Consider the following 17,030-nt stretch of genomic DNA (forward strand, 5'->3'; position numbering starts at 1 on the left):
CTACCAGCTGTGGCTACTAACATAGTTTTAGTTAAGATATACCTCACTTCACATACTTTCTCTTCATGATTATCCTATATCAGTTGCGGTCTTATTATACCAGCTATGACTTCACTTTTCTATTTTCCTTTTTCCAGGGTTGGTTTTGCAAGATAACCACTTGTTGATACTATGAAAATAGTATTGTAAGTGACTTCACTTGCATTCCCTTCTTCCATAATGAATACGGATCTACTTCTACTGCTCCATATTCACTATTTTTCTCACTTCCATGATACTTCCATGTTGAAGTACTCCTTGATTAAGGATAAAAGTGAGTTTGATTGGTCCTTACTTTAGAGTATTGTGGTTGCTTCCCACAACTTTAATTCCTTCTTCTAGTGAACCTTCATCTTGTCTTCAAAATCTTCAGAATTCATCACTTCCTCACACGAATACCTTTACCCTCTAGACCTATAACATCAAGTAAGAGCTTGATATTGCAACATGCATTTGCATATATATCAAAGTCAAACTTCATGTATGGATCTAGTCAAACAATGAAGATTCAAGAAAATCCAAGAAGATCCAGCTTTGTGCTTATAATACACATCCTTATATGCTTGAATATAAGAATTGGGTAAGACATCCCTAAACATCAGGTTCAGATGTGTAGTATATAACACCACATAAGATAGGTTTAGGTTGTGATACTTAGCACGAATACGTGAATTTCTTCTATTTGTCTCAACATTTATCTTAATTGCACATTTGCAATGAGACAATCTTGAAACAAAATGGCTTGGGATAGTTGAAGTTAACCTAGTTTTCTTTGGAAGTACTATCAAAATAGTATACCATATATATGTGCTATTGAGGACTACTTCCTATAATACAATTAGTTCTAACATGTCTACTCTAAACACATGATTGTTTAGAATATACCACCTATACTCTAGGATTTCTCTATGTGACATGCTCTCAATAAGCCTTCTTAATCTTAAGGACTATGGTTCTAACATACTTGGTACATTTATTAGGATTTTAAGGCCTAAGCTCTCAAACTATTCCTTAAATCCTACTCCTTATCATCCTTTTGTTATCGTACTTATGATGGTCTACTCCATCACATCATGACTCTCAAGTGAATCATAGATGATTACCAACTCTACCATGAAAAGTAGACTTATATGACTCCTATCACTCTTCCTTACCTCCTATGATTGACTCATCATAGACATATACTACCTTATATAACTTATCTCCCTTACTTAACATCAGTCATTTGACATTTTTAATGACTCTTACTTAACCATAACATGACTTGGTATACATCTTCCAATAGGATATCTTCCTTGTGGTTGTATCCTCTCTTTGGACTACCATGTATTATATACCAACTGTGGTCTACTACCACCCATTATCTTAAGCTTCAATGGTGTTCTAATTATTTGAAATGAAGCAAGATAACTAATTAACCTTATTTAAGAAATATAGATAAGAAAGATTGACTCAAGTGCGTCAGGATTATTCTTAAGTGAATACCCATCTCAAGTCAAAAGAATAGTTGGTTTAACTAAGACATCTTCCTATAGACACTACCAAACCTATAGGTCTCCTTTAAAGGGTTTTAATCCTAGGGTCAAAGCATTTGCTACGATACCAGTTTGTGGTGACCCGGCGTCCCATCGCATGGTGTAGTACACAAGTCGTTGACATAACACAAGTGAAACACCGTTCCACTCATATTACATCTCTCGAGTGGTACAACGAAACATATGCGAGTCCAAGGTGTGTCTATAGAAGTATACACGAGCTGTTTACAGAAGATCAACACAGCCTCCTACTTTACAGTGAGGTAAAACTTCAAATAAAGCTCCAGAAGAACGACTCGTAGTCTAACTTGTTGCTAACTCAAGCTTAAGAGCTAATTGGCTTGCTATAGAAATCTAGCTACTTAGGTGCTATGATTAGGGAAAGGTTCCCTTCTATTACTAGTCTAGGTTTCCATTATAGTTGGTGCAGAAGTTGACTCCATTGACTTCTTTGATTGAATTCTTCATCTGGTTGCAATTGACTCCTCTGTCTTCGAGTTCCACGGTAGTTTCTCCTTCGGCGCCTTGATCTAAGAAGGGGGTTCCAACGAGATAGAATGAGTACGAGCGTACTCAGCAAGTTCATATTAGGAAATAGGTGTATCATGCACTAGCTACAGCCATAGACCAGAAAGTCATAGGCCAATGCAAGTTTTCATAATCATTTCTTCAAAAGGTTTATTTTATTCTGAAAACTATGCCCGTCAGTCTTCACAGGTTGACTAGAACTTCGTTGAGTTCCTTTCCTGCCGCGTTCGCAGTTCCCTTCCCGGAACAGGGAGTGACAGTCACAATTCCTTATACCCTCTGCAGAGGTGCGTTACTTTACCCCACAAGAGATCTTAACCTTGTTGCCGGCCGAGAGTATGTCCCCGTCCACACTTCCTTTGGTGTGAGGCCCAGTATAAGATCCAAGCCAATCAATGCCTTCTCCGCAACCCTGCAAACCCACCCTTTTGTCCAACCGTACACCCCCAGTAGACTTCTCCCGATAATACGGCTTTACTCACGGTGTACTCCGGACAATCCATCATAGATCGTAGAGCTTATCATCACTAATGGATGGGGATTTAAAAGGATATCCCAACCTATTGCGGCAGTGCCTCCAACACCCCACCGGCTCTACCAATCCGTTGGCGTGCAGAAGGGAAAAGATACAGCTGACTTCCCCAGAGCCATTATAGATCTCATGGATAACGCGATATGTACGGCGCTAGAATCACTGGATGGCATTGGTACTTAGTCCTAGATGAGTAGTACCCATGCAATGGAACCTCCACCATATCAATACATACCATGGTTCCATTGCCCACCACATAGTCATATTCATAATTGTAAAATAATACTTTGTTTTTCAATGCATGAGTGATAAGTATAGTACTTTGCATATAGTTTGATACAAATAATCAAATGACATGAGCAAGCGATGAACTTGCCTTTCTTGACTGCAAGATTATGCAGGCAAAAGCTTCGATACGTGAGAACTCCAAATGCTGAAATACCATCATCGTCCGGTAAGGACAATGTTTAAAGAACTGGCAAGATGCTATAATGCATAGTATGAGATGCAATCGTCCCGAGCGTAACCTAACTTCGATGATTTAGGATGTATGAGTGGTAAAGATTTCTTTAGGGTTGGTTGCACTTTTAGAATGATTCTCAAACAAGGTTCTTATTAGGGTTTGGTTATATTAGCATCATAACCAAGTGAGATTAGACATCATAACAATCATACACATACAGAATAGTGATGGAATAATATGTAAAGAACAGTTGTCAATTTTAAGTTCTACAGATCATGGTTGATGATCACTTATACTATACTTCAAAAGAATAACTTTTGAAGAACATGTTGTTTAAGAAATAATGAGTATTTCAAAGAAGGATTAGGGCTTCTAAGGTTTGATTGACATTTGTACTTCAAAAGAATATCTTTTGAAGAACAGGTTAAATAAGGGTATGAACTACTATACATAGGAGCTATGGCTTTCTAAGGTTTACTATTGGATTCCTTTAGTTTCACTAATAGGAACTAGTTGGTTCTTAATTTGAGTTGGTTCTATATACAACAAGTATTGGCAGGTTTATTACTATGATTGATTATGGTATCATATCAAAGGATGGTTATTGAGATGGTTCCATAGGTTTGCTATTAGGTTTATTATGGCTTCACATTTGCTTTACTAAATAATCTCTAATGGTTTCTAGCTAAATGACTTATCATTTCCTAAGTAGGGTTTAGTTGGATAGGAGCATGTGATGTGCATTACTACATAAGGTTGGTACTAAGGTTCATCATTATAGTGCTACTAGGGTTTGATGATTGAGTTTAACCTTAATGGTATGGTATATAGGATAGTGGTTAGTGGTACTAATTCAATTAACTAGTTAGGGTTTATATCTAGGTGGCACTTAGGGAATCATATAGGTTTCAATTAAGAATAGGGACATGAAATGATGACTCATGTGAATTGGTTTTATGTTGATGGATCATGATTATGCATTCATTGGTTACTTATCCAGGTTCTACAAGTAAATTTAAAATTCACATGATCACATGTGATAAGCAACTAGGGTTTTAGAGTTACTACTAAAGTGTAATGATCACATGGGTTAAATCCTTAGGGTTTTAGGTTCGCAACTACTATGGATGAACACATGAAATAATGAGATCAATGTCTTACTTAAATTAAAACTAGGGTTTCTAAATTATGGTACAACTCCTAGAATGCTGATTAATAATAGAGTTGTGGTTACTAATTACTTTGAATCAAAATTAGAAATGGTTTGACATTTTATTAATTTTCACAAGATTTAATAATTAGAGCAACTTCTATTTAGGTTTCATTAAGAATCAGGGTTTAATAATTGTTATTAGGGTTTAAAATAATTAACTTGTTAACTAAAGATGTTTAAGTATATAAGTTTTGATTTACCAAAATAATATTGGCTTATAATATTTTCTTGAGTTATTACTATTTAAAGAAAATAGAAAATAGTAATTATAAATTAGGGTTTATGAATTATCACTAATAATTAAGTTAATGCAACTATGATAAAGAAAATTAATTTTTAACATTTTACTTAGTTACTGAATAATAAAAATTTAATTTTGAACTTATCTAATTTATTTATTTCAAATTAGATTTTTAAATATTTGAAATGGCATAATTAAGAAGGTTAAAAATAAGTGAATTTTTATTTTGACACACATTTTTGTTTTATATTTTATTTGAGTAGAGTTTATTTTCGTGAGCATTTTGATATATTATTTATATTTTTCTGAGCTAAAATGAATTTTATATGATTTTTCAAAGTTTTAGTGATTTTCTGGAATTTGAAATTAAACAGAAATACTAAGTGTACCGGTTCGTTTTCTACCCATACACGCAGACAGGTGGGACCTTGTCCAGCCAGCTGCCACGTCAGGTGCCACATGTACTGACCAAGTCAAAATGTTTGACTGGCCAGGGAACACGGTGGCCGGCGAGAAATCAAGGGCGGCGCCGATGATTTGGGGTTCCCGTGTGTGTGTGTTGGTGCTGGTCGGATGCGATGATCTCTTCTGAGCTAAAAGGTGGCGGCGCCCCCTCTGAATGGTCACCGGAGTTGCTCCGGTGAGCAGCAACTGCGGCGGCGCACAGCGGCGATGAACCAATCGAAGACTAGAGGTGATGCCGAGACGAAAAGAAGAGTCCCTGAGATGCGCACGCTCACCCTGAGGCTGATGGTGTGCTCGACGAGGCCTTTGGTGGTCGGAGACGAGCTCCAAATCGCCATTTTTGACGGACTGCTGCGGAAGGGAAACTTCAAATACTCCCCACCGCGGCCTCCCCTGGATGCTATCTTCCCACTGGAGGTCCTAAGCGTCGAGGCGCTCCTCCTCGACTCCTTCTTGAGCTCCAGCGTGCTCCCAATCGACGGCGCCATGGAGGTCACCGGCGAATAGTGAAGGAAGAAGCTGAGAGATAGAGGGTGACTGAGGGAGAATGGCTGGGCGGCGAGACATTAGGGTTTCAGTGCGGAGCTCAGGGCGTATTTATAGGCCACGACGAGGTCTATTTCGTCACCTCGCCGGCGGCAGTGGCCGGGATGCCTCGATGAAGACTGAGGTGGATTGGGCGTGAATCTTGGCGCGATTGGGATAGGCTCGGACGCAAGAAACTTGTTCGAGGTTCAGAGATGGTCTGCGACGTCCGGCGGCGTGCTTATCCTCGTCGAGGACGTGGCCGAGCTCCTCCTCTGTGCTGTCGACGACGGGGAAGAAGACGATCTCGTTTTTCCTCTTGCACGATTCTTAAAGCCATCGAAACGGTATGGTGGGTCGGTTTCATTCACGGGCTAGGCTACGTCGTGGGCTGCTGTTGGGTTACTTCTGGGCTGCGTTGGTCCACGGTGGTAAGACAGGTGAGCCTTTCTCTTTTTCTGTTTTTCCTTTTTATTTTCTGTTTTCATTTCCTATTTTCTGTTTTGTTGTTTGATTTCAAATTTTATTTCTGTTTTGTTTTTGCAGGACCTAAAATATTTGAGTATCAAAACAATTTGATAGCCATGCTTCCTGCATAATGTTGTTGTTTAAACAACTTTTGAATTTTAATTAAAGTGACACTTAGTGAGGTTTAATTAACAAAGAAATAGGTTTAGCTTTTTATCTCACTTCCTTTTTAATTTAGGAACCAGATCCATTTAAATGGTTTGAAATTTATAGCTGGTGCATAATGAACACATGATTAGGTTGAGCTAGTACTTAATAATATGATTTATTCCCATGTTTATAAGTATGACTAGTATTTAAAGTAGTGGTGAAATTTTGGATGGAATTGGATTCATCATTTCATGTGGAGAATTTATTTTTAAGAGTTTAAGAAAATGGTTGAATCAACACTATATTCACTAATCTTGCTTAGCAAATTCTGGCTTGAACTTCTTAATATAATTCCCAAGCTTATCATTGGTCACTTTACTTACTAAGGTGGTACTACTTATAAATACAATTCATTTGGTCCACTTAGGCAAAGTATTTGGATAACAAAGTAAAATAAGGTATTGGTTTCATTCTACTCATCAAATGGCATTTAGTACTTAGGTATATAGGCCTTGGTTTTATACTTGTGATCCATGATACACAAGTTAGGACATAATATTTTATGTGGGGTGGATCCTATATGAAAGGGTTTAGGGTTTTGATGATGCTTCACTATTTGAAGTATAAAATAGGCATGAGGCATGGCAGGGTTCTATTTATAATCTGAAGTGATACTTGGATTGGTATTCTAATGTGGTCTAGGGTTATCCTCCTCACTTAAGTAGAATTATTGTATCAAGGAAATGCTAGGTTTGTATCAAGTGTTTGGATAGGCAGGATTTAAATACCATATCAATACTACTCTATACAAGGCATGAGTATTGGTTTGGTTAACTACTAATGAGTTACTTATTATTCCATGAGAAGAATGAGATCTATGGATCACATATTTAGGTTTAACTTATCATCTCAATTTATAAAGCAAGATCATGCATCAGACATGATCCACTTATTCCTCACTAATCTCTCTTCTTTAATACTTTTCTTACACATTCACTTAGATTTTTAGGGTTTATGATCTACACCCAATTTGTAATGATTAAAGTATTGACCTCATAACAATTCATTAGTGCATTATGGTTCTCTCTCCAAGATCAAGTATAAATCCATATACTTGAGTATACCTCTTTAGGTTGAGTTCTACTCGAATAGGTAGGGTTCCTCTAGGGTTTATGATCATTACCTAGTTGTAATGATCACAACACTTGCCTCCCTTCAATCTCTAGTCAAATAGGTACTTACTTACTATCAAGTGTTAGCTAGGTCAAGTAGGGTTTAATACTTGACTTATACTCCTTATAGCATTGCTTAGTATTAATGGTTTACCTCACATAGATAAGTTGAATGCTAAACTAGGTTCTACCCAATGGATAATATAAGCATATGAATGATTCTCTCCTTTCTCTAGGTTTAATGGTATGAGTTGGGAAACAAGGTTGGAATTGTCAAAGTTAATGAAGAATGAATATGCAAGTTCTTGACTTGGTGCAAGCTAGTATTGTAGTTGAAAAGATATACCATGTGACTCATGGTAGGAACATTTATTTAGTAGAAGACATGGATAAGATAAGTATAGAATAGTGTCTTAATTAATTGTGTTCTATGATTTATAGTTGAATAATTAATCATGTGTTGTTGTAAGAGATGTCATGTTGAGATCTTTTATTAGATCTTGTAGTTGATCCAAAACAAGGTTTTAGCAAAGATCACAGTGAAGTTTATAGCGCTTGACTTGATGATCTACTTCAATTCCAGCAAGTCAAGTGAAACTTCAGTTACTGTGGTGAGTTTTATTTGAAGCGCGAAAATTCCCCAGATTTTCTATGCATGAATGCAATGCACACTTTGGTGTTCTCTCATTTTATTGCCTCTAAACCTGGGATATTACAGTAGCACTCAAGCAATTTACTTTGGAATGGCGGAGAAATACCATGAAGTAGGTAGGTATGGTGGACACAAGTGGCATAGTGTTTGGCTCAAGGATTTTGGATGCATGAGAAGTATTCTCTCTCAATACAAGGCTTAGGCTAGCAAGGCTATTTGAAACAAACACAAGTATGAACCGGTACAGCAAAACTCACATAAAAGACATATTGTAAGCATTATAAGACTCTACACCGTTTTCCTTGTTGTTCGACCCTTACTAGAAAATATCTAGACCTTAGAGAGACCAATCATGCAAACCAAATTTTAGCAAGCTCTATGTATTTTTTCACTAATAGGTGCAAAGTATATGATGCAAGAGCTTAAAATGAGCACAACAATTGCCAAGTATCACATTATTCAATATATTATACCAATTACCACATGTAGCATTTCCCGTTTCCAACCATATAACAATTTAACGAAGCAATTTCAACCTTTGCCATGAACATTATGAGTAAAGCCTAAGGACATATTTGTCCATATCCAACAGCGGAGCGTGTCTCTCTCCCACACAATGAATGCTAGGATCCAACTTTATTCAAACAAAACAAAAATAAAAACATACAGACGCTCCAAGTAAAGCACATAAGATGTGACGGAATAAAAATATAGTTTCACTAGAGGAACCCGATAATGTTGTCGATGAAGAAGGGGATGCCTTGGGCATCCCCAAGCTTAGATGCTTGAGTCTTCTTGAAATATGCAGGGATGAGCCACCGGGGCATCCCCAAGCTTAGAGCTTTCACTCTCCTTGATCATATTGTATCATCCTCCTCTCTTGATCCTTGAAAACTTCCTCCACACCAAACTCAAAACAACTCATTAGAGGGTTAGTGCATAATAAAAATTCACATGTTCAGAGGTGACATAATCATTCTTAACACTTCTGGACATTGCACAAAGCTACTGAAAGTTAATGGAATAAATAAATCCATCAAACAGAGCAAAACAGACAATGCGAAATAAAAGGCAGAATATGTCAAAACAGAACAGTCCGTAAAGACGAATTTTTTAGGAGCACCAGACTTGCTCAGATGAAAATGCTCAAATTGAATGAAAGTTGCGTACATATCTGAGGATCAGTCACGTAAATTGGCAGAATTTTCTGAGTTACCTACAGAGCCTACTGCTCAAATTCGTGACAGCAAGAAATCTGTTTCTGCGCAGAAATCCAAATCTAGTATGAACCTTACTATCAAAGACTTTACTTGGCACAACAATGCAACAAAACTAAGATAAGGAGAGGTTGCTACAGTAGTAACAACTTCCAAGACTAAAATATAAAACAAAAGTACTGTAGTAAAATCATGGGTTGTCTCCCATAAGCGCTTTTCTTTAACGCCTTTCAGCTAGGCGCAGAAAGTGTATATCAAGTATTATCAAGAGATGAAGCATCAACATCATAATTTGTTCTAATAATAGAATCAAAAGGTAACTTCATTCTCTTTTTAGGGAAGTGTTCCATACCTTTCTTGAGAGGAAATTGATATTTAATATTACCTTCCTTCATATCAATAATAGCACTAACAGTTCGAAGAAAAGGTCTTCCCAATATAATGGGACAAGATGCATTGCATTCAATATCCAAGACAACAAAATCAACGGGGACAAGGTTATTGTTAATAGTAATGCGAACTTTATCAACTCTCCCCAAAGGTTTCTTTGTAGAGTTATCAGCAAGATTAATATCCAAATAACAGTTTTTCAATGGTGGCAAGTCAAGCATATTATAGATTTTCCTAGGCATAACGGAAATACTTGCACCAAGATCACATAAAGCATTACAATCAAAATCATTGACCTTCATCTTAATGATGGGCTCCCAACCATCCTCTAACTTCCTAGGAATAGAAGCTTCACGTTCTAATTTCTCTTCTCTAGCTTTTATGAGAGCATTTGTAATATGTTTTGTAAAGGCAAAATTTATAGCACTAGCATTAGGACTCTTAGCAAGTTTTTGTAAGAACTTTATAACTTCAGAGATGTGGCAATCATCAAAATCTAAACCATTATAATCTAAAGCAATGAGATCATTGTCCCCAACATTGGAAAAAAATCAGCAGTTCTATCACAGGCAGTTTCAGCAGTTTTAGCAGTTTTAGGCAGTTTTGCAGGCTTTGCATTAGAAGTGGAAACATTGCCAACACCAATTATTTTACCATTGATAGTAGGATGTGTAGCAACATGTGAAGCATTAGCATTGCTAGTAGTGGTAATAGTCCAAACTTTAGCTATATTATCTTCTTTAGCATTTTCTTCTTTTTCCCACCTAGCACGCAATTCGGCCGTCAATCTTATATTCTCATTAATTCTAACTTGGATGGCGTTTGCTGTAGAAAATGACTTAATATCTTTATCTTCATTAGGCATAACTTTCAATTTCAAAAGATCAACATCAGCAGCAAGACTATCAACTTTAGAAGCAAGTATATCAATTTTCCCAAGCTTTTCTTCAACAGATTTGTTAAAAGCAGTTTGTGTACTAATAAATTCTTTAAGCATGGCTTCAAGTCCAGGGGGTGTATTCCTATTATTGCTGCAAGAATTCCCATAAGAATTACCATAACCGTTACCATTATTATAAGGATATGTCCTATAGTTGTTACTAGAATTATTCCGATAAGCATTGTTGTTGAAATTATTATTTTTAATGAAGTTCACATCAACATGTTCTTCTTGGGCAACCAATGAAGCTAACGGAACATTATTAGGATCAACATTAGTCCTACCATTCACAATCATAGACACAATAGCATCAATCTTATCACTCAAGAAGGAGGTTTCTTCAACAGAATTTACCTTCTTACCTTGTGGAGCTCTTTCCGTATGCCATTCAGAGTAATTAACCATCATATTATCAAGAAGCTTTGTTGCGGCGCCTAGAGTGATGGACATAAAGGTACCTCCAGCATCTGAATCCAATAGGTTCCGCGAAGAAAAATTCAGTCCTGCATAAAAGGTTTGGATGATCATCCAAGTAGTCAGTCCATGGTTTGGGCAATTTTTAACCAAAGATTTCATTCTTTCCCAAGCTTGGGCAACATGATAATTATCCAATTGCTTAAAATTCATTATGCTACTTCTCAAAGATATAATTTTAGTCGGAGGATAATAGCTACCAATGAAAGCATCCTTGCATTTAGTCCATGAATCAATACTATTCTTAGGCAGAGATAGCAACCAATCTTTAGCTCTTCCTCTTAATGAGAAAGGAAACAATTTTAATTTTATAATGTCACCATCTACATCCTTATATTTCTGCATTTCACATAGTTCAACAAAATTATTGAGATGGGCAGCAGCATCATCAAAACTAACACCAGAAAATTGCTCTCTCATAACAAGATTTAGTAAAGCATGTTTAATTTCAAAGAATTCTGCTGTAGTAGCAGGTGGAGCAATAGGTGTGCATAAGAAATCATTATTATTTGTGTTTGTGAAGTAAAACAACTTAGTATTTTCAGGAGTACCCATTTTAGCAATAGTAAATAAAGCAAACTAGATAAAATAAATGCAACTAACTAATTTTTTTGTGTTTTTAATATGGAGAACAAGATAGTAAATAAAGTAAAACTAGCAACTAATTTTTTTGTGTTTTGTTTTAGTGCAGCAAACAAAGTAGTAAATAAAAGTAAAGCAAGACAAAAAAACAAAAATAAAGAGATTGGGAGTGGAGACTCCCCTTGCAGCGTGTCTTGGTCTCCCCGGCAACGGCGCCAGAAATTTAGCTTGACACGCGTACAGCACGCGTCCGTTGGGAACCCCAAGTGGAAGGTGTGATGCGTACAACAGTAAGTTTCCCTCAGTAAGAAACCAAGGTTTATCGAACCAGTAGGATCCAAGAAGCACGTTGAAGGTTGATGGCGGCGGAGTGTAGTGCGGCGCAACACCACGGATTCCGGCGCCAATGTGGAACCTGCACAACACAACCAAATTACTTTGCCCCAACGTGACAGTGAGGTTGTCAATCTCACCGGCTTGCTGTAACAAAGGATTAGATGTATAGTGTGGATGATGATGTTTGCAGAAAACAGTAGAACGAGTATTGCAGTAGATTTTATTCGATGTAAAGAATGGACCGGGGTCCACAGTTCACTAGTGGTGTCTCTCCCATAAGATAAATAGCATGTTGGGTGAAAAAATTACAGTTGGGCAATTGACAAATAAAGAGGTCATGACCATGCACATACATGTTATGATGAGTATTGTGAGATTTAATTGGGCATTACGACAAAGTACATAGACCGCTATCCAGCATGCATCTATGCCTAAAAAGTCCACCTTCAGGTTATCATCCGAACCCCCTCCAGTATTAAGTTGCAAACAACAGACAATTGCATTAAGTATGGTGCGTAATGTAATAACCAAATACATCCTTAGACATAGCATTGATGTTTTATCCCTAGTGGCAACAGCACATCCACAACCTTAGAACTTTCTCGTCACTGTCCCAGATTTAATGGAGGCATGAACCCACTATCGAGAATAAATACTCCCTCTTGGAGTTACAAGTAATGACTTGGCCAGAGCCTCTACTAATAACGGAGAGCATGCAAGATCATAAACAACACATAGATAGATTGATAATCAACATAGCATAGTATTCAATATTCATCGGATCCCAACAAACGCAACATGTAGCATTACAAATAGATGATCTTGATCATGTTAGGCAGCTCACAAGATCCAACAATGATAGCACAATTAGGAGAAGACGACCATCTAGCTACTGCTATGGACCCATAGTCCAGGGGTGAACTACTCACACATCACTCCGGAGGCGACCATGGCGGTGAAGAGTCCTCTGGGGAGATTATTCCCCTCTCCGGCGGGGTGCCGAAGGCGATCTCCCGAATCCCCGAGATGGGATTGGCGGCGGCGGCGTCTCTGGAAGGTTTTCCGTATCGTGGCTCTCGGTACTGGAACTATTATCGACGAAGGCTTATGTAGGCGGAAGGGTAGGTCAGGGGGCGCCACGAGGACCCCACACGCTAGGGCCGCGCGGCCCAAGCCTTGGCCGCGCCGCCCTGTTGTGTGGGCGCCTCGTCGCCCCACTTCGTTTCCCTTTCGGACTTCTGGAAGCTTCGTGGAAAAATAAGATCCTGGGCGTTGATTTCGTCCAATTCCGAGAATATTTCCTTACTAGGATTTCTGAAACCAAAAACAGCAGAAAACATCAACTGGCTCTTCGGCATCTCGTTAATAGGTTAGTGCCGGAAAATGCATAAATATGACATAAAGTATGTGTAAAACATGTTAGTATCATCATAAAACAAGCATGGAACATAAGAAATTATCGATACGTTGGAGACGTATCAGTCGCCATCGTGGAGGCTCGGCTGACAATGTCGGACGAGGAGCGCGCCGAGCCACGCCACCACCCCGACAACTACACGGCGTGGAACTCTTACTTCCTGCGACGGTGGGAGCAGGAGCTCGCCTCCTACAACGGCCCGCCGCCTCCGCCTCCGCGCAACAACGCCGCGGGCCGCCAACGTTGGTGGAGCGCGCCGGATAGGATGCTGATACGTCTCCAACGTATCCATAATATCTGATGTTCCATGCTTGTTTTATGACAATACTTACATGTTTTGCTTGCACTTTATAATGTTTTTATGCGTTTTCCAGAACTAACCTATTAACAAGATGCCACAGTGCCAGTTCCTGTTTTCTGCTGTTTTTGGTTCCAGAAAGGCTGTTCGGGCAATATTCTCGAATTGGACGAAATCAACGCCAAACATCCTATTTTTCCCGGAAGCATCCAGAACACCGAAGAAGAGTCGGAGGAGAGCCAGGGGCCACCAGGGGGGTGGGCCGCGCGGGCCAGACCCTGGCCGCGCCCCCTATGGGGAGGCCACCCTGTCGACCCTCCTGCGCCGCCTCTTCGCCTATATAACCCCTTTCGACCTAAAAACGCAGTACCAATTGACGAAACTCCGGAAAGACTCCGGGGCGCCGCCGCCATCGCGAAACTCCAATCCGGGGGACAGAACTCTCTGTTCCGGCACCTGCCGGGACGGGAAGTGCCCCCGGAAGCCATCTCCATCGACGCCACCGCCTCCATCATGCTCTGTGAGTAGTTCCCCCATGGACTACGGGTTCTAGCAGTAGCTAGTTGGTATACTCTCCTCCATGTACTTCAATACAATGATCTCATGAGCTGCCTTACATGATTGAGATTCATCTGATGTAATCGGTGTTGTGTTTGTTGGGATCCGATGGATGATACATTATGATTAGTCTATCTATAAAGTTTGTGAAGTTATTGTTGCTGCAATCTTGTTATGCTTAATGCTTGTCACTAGGGCCCGAGTGGCATGATCTTAGATTTGAGCTTTATAATTATTGCTTAGATTGTATCTACAAGTTGTATGCACATATCGCTGTCCGGAACCAAAGGCCCCGAAGTGACAGAAATCGGGACAACCGGAGGGGATGGCGGTGATGTGAGGTACACATGTTTTCACGGAGTGTTAATGCTTTGCTCCGGTACTCTATTAAAAGGAGTACCTTAATATCCAGTAGATTCCCTTGAGGCCCGGCTGCCACCGGCTGGTAGGACAAAAGATGTTGTGCAAGTTTCTCATTGCGAGCACGTACGACTATATATGGAAAACATGCCTACATAATTAATAAGCTTGATGTTCTTTCTTAATGCTTTATCAATCCTATCAATTGCCCAACTGTAATTTGTTCACCCAACACTTGTCACTTGTTATTGGAGAGTTACCACTAGTGTAGATCGTTGGGAACCCTGGTCCATCTCTCATTATTATATACTCGTTCTATATGTCATTGGAAGTAGTATCAACTATTTTCCGGTGCCATTGCTCCTGTGTTACTATTATTGCTGCTGTGTTACTGTTACTATTGCTCTCATATCACTGCTACTTTCACATCACCCCTGTTACTAGTGCTTTTCCAGGTGCAGCTGAATTGACAACTCGGTTGTTAAGGCTTATAAGTATTCTTTACCTCCCCTTGTGTCGAATCAATAAATTTGGGTTTTACTTCCCTCGAAGACTATCGCGATCCCCTATACTTGTGGGTTATCAAGACTGTTTTCTGGCGCCGTTGCCGGGGAGGCACAGCTCTACTCATAAGTTCACCTGGGGAGTACACTCCACCTCTCTCTCTGTTTTTATTTTATTTTGTTTTGTTTTGCTTAGTTTACTTTTGTCTAGTTTATTTGTTCTTATTTTATTTCTGTCTAGTATTATTTTGCGTAGTTTACTTTTGCTTAGTTTGTTTTTGTCTTGTTTTCTCATATACCCAAAAATCCATAAAAATTTGAAAAACCTAAAAATTAAAAACTGCTGTTATGGGAGAACCTACAACCTACTTGGAGCTTATAGAATGTTATAATAATTATAGAGAATCAAGAACTGGTAAAGTAATGAGTGCTATGATAGAAAAATTGAATACAATGGCTAAAATCTTGCTTAAACGTCATGATATAAACTGTTGCTCTCAACAGGACACTAAACATCTTAAATTTCAATGTGGCTTTAGTGAGGAATTTTTAATTAAGAACTATAATCGGAATTGCTATATTCATTATGGGTTCGAAGAGGTAGAACAATTTGTCTTATTTATGGGAGCCTCCGAGATAGAATCCTTCATGGTTAAGAATTATGAAACTTGTGTTGCTTGTAAGGACCTTAAAGATTATGTCTCTTCTATCCTTAATTGTTGCATAGAATGCTACAGTGATAATCCTTATATCATTGATTATAAAGAGAGACTCATTAATGCACAAGAATGCACTCACAATTTGCAGGAACCTGTGGAAGAAGAAACTGATGAACCTGAAAGCTCATTGGATGAAAAAGAGGAGGAAATTGATGAACCCGAAAGCTCATTGGATGAAAAAGAAGAGGAGAGTGATGAACAAAAGGAGGAAGAATGGATTAGCTACCCATGCCAACCTTCTAATGAGAGTAACTCTTTATCTCTTACATTATTTGATTGTCCTCCATGCTTACCGAAAGAGGTTGAATGTTATGTTCCTGTGGATTCTCTTGAAATATTACCTATGAGTAAAACTTGTGAGAATAATTATGCTACTCGTTATATATGATAATCCATGCTACTTTGATAAATCTTATGATAATGCTTTGTTTGTGCCTCGATGTCGAAATGCATGGTACTAAAGAATTTTGCTTGGCAAATGTTTATGATAAATCTCTAGATGATGGTCCTATGTTACTTGATAATATTAATTGTACTACTAATGAAAATGGGATTGGAGAGTTCTTGACTTTATCTATGAGTCCCATATCTCTTGAGATTGATCAATCATCTTGTCATATTATTGATAAAAGTGAGTTTGAAAGTTTTAATTCCACTATTTTTGAGCTTGATAAAAATTATGTGTTTGGAAATCATGAAAAGTATGCTGCATGTGATAGTTATATTGTTGAGTTTATTCATGAAGCTACTGAAAATTATTATGAGAGAGGAAAATATGGTTGTAGAAATTTGCATGGTAATAAAACACCTCTCTATGTGCTTAAAATTTTGAAGTTACTCTTATTTTATCTTCTTATGCTTGTCACTTTGTTCTTCATGAATTTATTTGTGCACAAGATTCCTATGCATAGGAAGTGGGTGAGACTTAAATGTGTTTTGAATTTGCTTTTTGATGCTCTCTTTTGCCTCAATTCTTATTTCTTATGCGAACATCATTAAAACTGCTGAGCCCATCTTAATGGCTGTAAAGAAAGAACTTCTTGGGAGATAACCCATGTGTTATTTTGCTACAGTATTTTGTTTTATATTTATGTCTTGGAAGTTGTTTACTACTGTAGCAACCTCTCCTTATCTTAGTTTTGTGTTTTGTTGTGCCAAGTGAAGCCTCTAATCGAAGGTTGATACTAGATTTGGATTTCTGCGCGGAAACAGATTTCTATCTGTCACGAATCTGGGATGTTTTCTCTGTAGGT

This window comes from Lolium rigidum, chromosome 6 (genome assembly GCF_022539505.1).
Source record: "Lolium rigidum isolate FL_2022 chromosome 6, APGP_CSIRO_Lrig_0.1, whole genome shotgun sequence".
Lineage (NCBI taxonomy): Eukaryota > Viridiplantae > Streptophyta > Magnoliopsida > Poales > Poaceae > Lolium > Lolium rigidum.